The sequence below is a fragment of the Octopus sinensis genome, linkage group LG4 (assembly GCF_006345805.1).
Source record: "Octopus sinensis linkage group LG4, ASM634580v1, whole genome shotgun sequence".
NCBI lineage: Eukaryota > Metazoa > Mollusca > Cephalopoda > Octopoda > Octopodidae > Octopus > Octopus sinensis.
Genome location: NC_043000.1, coordinates 129349731 through 129357149, shown reverse-complemented (window position 1 = coordinate 129357149; position 7419 = coordinate 129349731). Strand labels below are relative to the sequence as shown.

At 33.5% G+C, this 7419-nt stretch overlaps 1 protein-coding gene across 2 annotated transcripts in view; it reads left to right on the top strand.

Annotated features, from left to right (window-relative positions):
* Positions 1 to 758: 758 nt before the first annotated feature.
* Positions 759 to 7419, top strand: part of LOC115210916 — an 18795-nt gene continuing 12134 nt past the window's right edge. Inside the window, exon 1 of one of the 2 annotated variants that reach the window (XM_029779696.2) lies at positions 759 to 1074. The gene's annotated coding sequence lies outside the window, so the exon portion shown is untranslated. Of the gene's footprint in view, positions 1079 to 7419 lie in introns of both variants that reach the window. The other variant, XM_029779697.2, reaches the window with a different exon arrangement.

Sequence of the window (7419 nt, the reverse complement as noted above, 5' to 3'; positions counted from 1 at the left end):
GCAAATCAAACAGTGAAAAACATAAGCAAATACATAAAATGAATTTAAAAATATAAAAGTTAAAAAAAAATTATTAAAATAATTTAAACTTATAAATTTTAAATATATATATACAAATATATATATATATATATGTATGTATATTTTTATATTTATATATTATTTTGTTTATTAATTAATTAATTTATTTATTTATTTTTTATATATATATATATATCATCATCATCATCATCATCATCATCATGTCCATGTTCCGTACTAGCATGAGTGAGATGGTACCACAAGAGACGACTAGGCTGAAGCCGCCTGCACCAGACTTCTGTGACTAATTTGGCAGGATTTTTACAGCTGGATATACACGATGGGCTTCTTTCAGTTTCCATCTACCAAATCCACTCAGAAGGCTATGGTCAGCCCAAAACTATAATAGAAGTCACTTGCCCAAGGTTCCACACAGTGGGACTGAACCTGGAACCATGTAGTCGGGAAGCAAGTTTCTTACCACACATCCACAAGCGTAACCATTATTGTTGCAGAAGTTATTACTGCCGAAGACTTTGTAGTTGTCACTATAGTGGTGGTGGTGGTAGTTTTGGTGGTGGTGGTGGTGGTGGTGGTGGTGGTGGGGTGGTGATGGTTTTGGTGGTTTTGGTGGTGGTGGTGGTGGTGGTGATGGTGATGGTGGTTGCTGCTGCTGCTGCTGCTGCTGCTGCCGCTGCTATCATTATTAGCCTTGTATTTTTCTTTGTATTAATTATTATAGTAGCTGTAACTGTAACTGTTAGTGTTGAAGTAGTTATTACAGTTACTGCTGTAGTTTTTGTAGTGGTCACCACACCACAGTTGTTGTAGTTGCTATTGTCGTAAGTGACTGTTATCAGTGGGAGGGGAGATTATTCGGCAATAGCTACAAGTTATTTCATAATATCCTCAATATATTATTCACCGTGTGAACAGCGATATATAAAAAGGTGTGGCTAAGCTGAGTTAGGCTCATTCACAACCAAGTTACCAGTCAGGCATCATTAGTCCACCAGCACCAGAAAGTATTACGCAATAACTGCCTGTAATACCGTAAGTAAGATAACTTCAAGTAATCAATCTGTGACTATGCACATACATATGCATGTGAGTGTGTGTGTATATGTCTGCGTGTGTGTGTGTGTGTATATATGTATATAGTCTTTTTACTCTTTTACTTGTTTCAGTCATTTGACTGCGGCCATGCTGGAGCACCGCCTTAGGACTTATTCTTTGTAAGCCCAGTACTTATTCTACTGGTCTCTTTTTGCCGAACCGCTAAGTGACGGGGACATAAACACGCCAGCATCGGTTGTCAAGCAATGCTAGGGGGACAAACACAGACACACAAACACACACACACATATATATATATATATACATATATACGACGGGCTTCTTTCAGTTTCCGTCTACCAAATCCACTCACAAAGCATTGGTCGGCCCGAGGCTATAGTAGAAGATACTTGCCCAAGGTGCCACGTATATATATATATATTTATATTTATCTGTCTATCTATCTAGCTGCCTATTTATTAAACTATATGTGTGTGTATATATATATATATATGCACACACACATACACACATATATATGCATATATATATGTATGTATAAATATATGCATATATATATATGTGTTTGTGTATGTGTCTATCCATATATGTGTGCGTGTGTGTATAGAGAGAGACTGATTGATAGATAGAGTGAAGATAGATAGACAGACAGACATAAACACACACACACACACACACACATATATATACTCTTTTACTTGTTTGACTGCGGCCATGCTGGAGCACTGCCTTTAGTCGAGCAAATCAACCCCAGGACATATATATATTTATGTATATATATATATATATATATATATATATGTCATTCCGATGATATTTGTTACATGGAATGAAATAAACGCAAGTTTACCTAAAAAATAACGAACAAAAACAGCTATAAATGTTATCTTAACCATAATTAAACTATGATCATTCAATATTAATGATCAGCTTCTAATTGTTACATGTTGATCCATTTCATTTCTTACCTTATCTGTATATATTATATATATATAGCAGGAGAATTCACAAAAAAATCAAAAGTCGAGGACAGGTGGTGTAGACAATATACAGATGTATTAGTATAATGCTCAGGAAATATTATTAATACCTGTAATGTTTTTATTCCCATGCTGGCCACTTGATATGATCAGTATTTTAAATAAAGATCTTATCCTTATTTATATAAATATATACATACATATATATACATATATATTATATATATATATATATATATATATATTATATATATATATATATATATATATATATATAATATATATATATATATATAAGAATTATTTGCGTAAACGATAAAAAACCAAGGCTGTATAGATATTAGAGCATCCAACCTTGGTTTTTATCTTATTATGCAAAAAATTCTTATATACACATGCTGACATAGAACCAACGTTGAACCATTTTTTCACAATATTACTGAATCTGGAACTTAACTATGGTTTGTCTATAGCACTTATTCAGCATTACCTGACACCTTTGGGTCGCAATGACACCATTATCTCTTATAACCTCAACTTCTCGCCATATATATATGTATGTATAAATATATGTATCTATGTATGTTTGTATCTATCAGCATGGCTGTATGGTACAAGTGCAGGTATGGCTATGTAGTTAAGAAGCTCACTTTCCAACCACATGGCTTCAGTTTCAGTCCCACAACACAGTACATTGGGTAAGTGTTTTCTGCTATAGACCCAGACCAACTAACACCATATGAACAAAACTTTGTAGACAGAAACTGTGTGGAAATCCATGGTATATATATATATATATATATATATATACATATGTATGTGTGTGTATATGGCCACCAATAAATTCCACTGCAGTAAATTCCACCACAGAAAATTCCACCAGGTAAATGTCACTATAGGTAAATTCCACCGCGCTATATTCTACCATGGTAAATTTCACCTATGGTGAAATTATCGTTATTATTATTATCAATATTATTATTATTATTATTATTAATTATTATTATTATGAAATCATTATTTAGAAGGGTTCCACAGTGCTTTGCGTTCATCACTAACATCCACACATCCAAAATTGTGGAAACTATGCACTGTCCTTAAATCTCAGGAAGGATTAAGCCAAACAAAAGTTGCACACGTTTGACGTGGAGACTCAACAACAACAAAAGTAAAAGACCTATCAAATTATTGATGCACGACTGAAGAACTTAGTTCAGGAATATCAAAATGAAAGCCTTCCATAATTTTTAAGAAGTATTGCACATAATTTGTCTTAAGAAATTTTTCTTTAAATAAATAAAACTTTCTTATCCTAACTCTACTTCACAATGTACTCACTGTTATTTTTTATCCTATTGTTATAATAAAATGTGTGCTAAAATTTAATCTTTCCTTTCTTTATCCCAAATTATATTAGTTTTTAAATTTTGTAATGGGTCTTTTTCATAGATTCTTGCTCGATGGGAATACATTAAAGTGATCCCATCTCAATTCAAGTAGATTATAAAGATTATTTTCTATCTCACCCTCAGACTCTCTCTCTCTCTCTCTCTCTTCTTAAGACTTGAGAGACAGACAGATTAAATAACAGGTAGTGACCCACAGTCTAGAGAAACTGACCGCGGTGATTATTAGCGGGTGAATTTATCTATGGTGAAATTTACCTGGTGGAATTTTCTGTAGTGGAATTTACCTAGAATTGTGTGTGTCTGTGTGTATATATATATATATATGACAAGAAATAATTTTTGCCTCTTTTTATGGAGACAAAAGTGTTTATAAAACTTCAAAAAAGAAGTGTTCAAATAAAATTGAGACAGAGATAAAAAAAAAACATTGGTTAGAGAACAAACATCAAATTGGAATCAATTTGATGCTTGTTCTCTAATTAATGCTTTTTTATCTCTGTCTCAATTTATTTGAACACTTCTCTCTCTCTCTCTCTCTCTCTTCTCTCTCTCTCTCTCTCTCTCTCTCTCCCTTATCTCTTCCCTCTCCCCCCTCTCTCTCTCTCTCCTCTCTCCTCTCTCTCCTCTCTCCCTCTCCTCTCCCTCTCCCCTCTCTCTTCTCCCTCTCTCTCTCCTCTCGTTGTGTGTGTGTGTGTGTGTGTGTGTGCTTCTTTGTATTTCTCCCTCACAACCACTTGACAGCCAGTGTTGGTTTCTTCTTGTTCCCATAACTTAGCGGTTTGGTCTTAGGGACAGATAGAATAAGTAGCAAACTTGTAAAATACAAAAAAAAGATCAGGACTGGAGTTTATGTCTTTGGCTTAACACCTCAAGGCAGTGGCCTAGAATCTCCACAATGCAATGACTAAAACAAACAAAAGAAAGATAATATATATATATATTGAGAGAGAGACAGATTGAATAACAGGTTATCGTAATCATGTTGCCAGCTTTAGGTCAATCAATAAGAGACATTCGACATATTTGGCAGATTTTATATGGCGACTGAAAGAGGCTAATACGAAATACAACATTACTTGGTCCATAGTTAGACATGCAAAACCATACAGTGCAATTTCCAGGAGATGCCGTCTCTGCTCTGAGGAATCCCTGTCTATTCTGTGGACTAATAATAATAATAATAATAAAACATTGTGTACAGTGCTCAGGTGCTCTACAACTCATCTAAAGTGTATGTATAGTACATAGGTTAATGTACAAGCGTCAGGAAAAGAACAGTGCATGAGTCATGACATACAGGGGGACAATCAGGTGTGGTTTCGGCGGATTTCGGAGAGCATGAGGGCCTTAAAGGATGCAGTGTCATGGCAGTCAACAACTGACGCAGGCAGTTTGTTCCATGCTTCAGCAACTCTGAGTGTGAAAAAATGTTTCCAAAAGTCATGGGAGCTGTGCTGTTTTCTGACTTTGTATGCATGTCCACGTGTGTTGGACACATGGAGATCAAAAAGGTGTTCAGTGTTGTTGTTGGTAATAGAATTTCTGAAAGACTATTGAGATGCCTACAAGCATATAAATGTACTTTCGCATTATGTAGTGAGAATTAATTTTGAGTAACTGTTAACTTAGTGTAATTTTATTTTATTTTGAGGTATGGATGACTTAAATTTACTTTAAACCTCCCCATTATTCTAAACACCTACTAAATATCTAACCCGCTTTGTAATTATGAGTGCACCTAACCTTACATGTGCATATGCTCACATTTTTGCTGACGCTTGTATGAGCATGTGTACTCGTGCCATGCTTCTTGCCCAAGGGCATTTATACATCCATATTGGTTAACGGTTATTTTCAATACTTTTCTCACTCGATTAGGTGTTCATTTCTCTTTTTGTCTTCTGCAATTTTATTTTTGGATCTTCTATATATATGAAGAATTTTCCTCTGTCAGGCTGTTTTTCTCTCTGTAAAACGAAGAGTTGCATTATGGAACTGTCATTTTAACAAAATTTTTTATCTATTTATCACCTGACGAGATACGTCCGCACTGCCAGATGCTCCTGTACCAGTTTTTGTGTGTCCCACAAGAGGAGTTGATGTTGGATGTGTCGAAACAATTGTCGTGATTAATAATATATTCTCGTATATTCCATCTTCTGTCTTTTATTTATAATTTATATATATATATATATATAAAGCAAGGGAGAGACAAATACAAATACACACGCACACTTCCATATATATGTATATATACTAGTTGTTGGACTCAGTGTTGCTCATGTTTTCTGTGTTGAAGTTAAGCCCACCTCTGACCTTGTATGGAATAAGCATTTCCTAAGAGACTATTCTATCGATTTTGTTGAAGTTTTACATGCGGAAAATGGAAAAGCTGCAGGAAAAATAACATGGTTATGGGAATTTCCATTCAAACACCCAAGTGAGCTCACAAAAATTGATGCCAACTAAGCATTATCGAGTTTTCGAAAAATTCCAGCCTTATTTGAACTTCAGGGCATGTGATCTACTTATGTGCCAAAAATCATTAAAATCGGTTGGACAGTGTGGGAGGAGTTAGAGTAACCCCAGACACACACACACAGTCACACACCATTACACATTTATGTATATAGATATATATATAGTTCAAACTTACAGAAAACAAATGACAAGACAGGTGTATGAACAACAAGCAGGTGTATTAGTTTGACAGAAAGGAATAATAGAAAATATACTATCATAGGACTGGAGTTGCATGTAAACACACACACACATATGCACACGCGCACACACACACACACACACACACACACACACACTCACTCACAAACATACATTACTTGCAAAATGTACATGTATTGAGTAACAGATTAAATGTTTGGCAGTTTAAAAATTCAGTCCATGGAAATTGGTTTATATTTTTGTATATCATACATTGACATCTAGCAAGACTATTATCTATTAGACCTCTCTCTCCTTCTCTCTTTGTGTCTATCTATCTATCTATCTATCGCCCTCTTTATCTACCTATCTATCTATCATACATACATACATACATACATACATACATACATACATACATACATACATACATACATACATACATATATGTATATAAATTAGAGAAGAACCACCTTTTATCAAATCAACAATGAAATAACAATGATATAATTAAATTATACCATATAGAAAAAAATTAAATATATGATAAAACATATGCCAATAATTAAGTAAAGTACAAAATAATAAATAAAAAGTATATATATAAAGAAAGAAAAGTTTATACATATATATATATATATATATATATATATATATATATATTATATATATATATATGTGTGTGTGTGTGTGTGTGTGAATGTTTACATGCAACGCTAACCCTGCCATGGCTCTCAGCTAGTTATGGTGTCAATATTATGAAACTAGCACTAGAAGCCAAGAGTTATTTTTGGGACTAAATTAACCAGTACAATATGATAGTAGACTATTTTATCAACTATTTTATCAAAACTATCTGCTTCTTGTGTACATTAGCAGAGAAAAATTTGTTGAAAGCTCTGAGATCTGGTATCTGTATTTCGTCCATGGAGGCATGCAAAAGAGTTTAAGGCATGGCCTTTCTCTCTCTCTGACCGAGCTCTATGAAAATAAAATTTTTCAAGGACAAAATGTTTTTGCAGAAATTTAACAAGGGGAAATTTGAATCCATGAAGTGTTTTTTTTGTTTTTTTTTTCATTTAGTAGTAATGCTGAATAAGGTCAAGTGAAATATAGTAAAATAATTGCAATAGATAGCGTAAATGTGTTAGCATTTAACAACACCTGCAAATGTGTATATATATATATATATATATATATATATATATATATATATATATATATATAATATATATATATATATATACATATATATACATATATATACATAT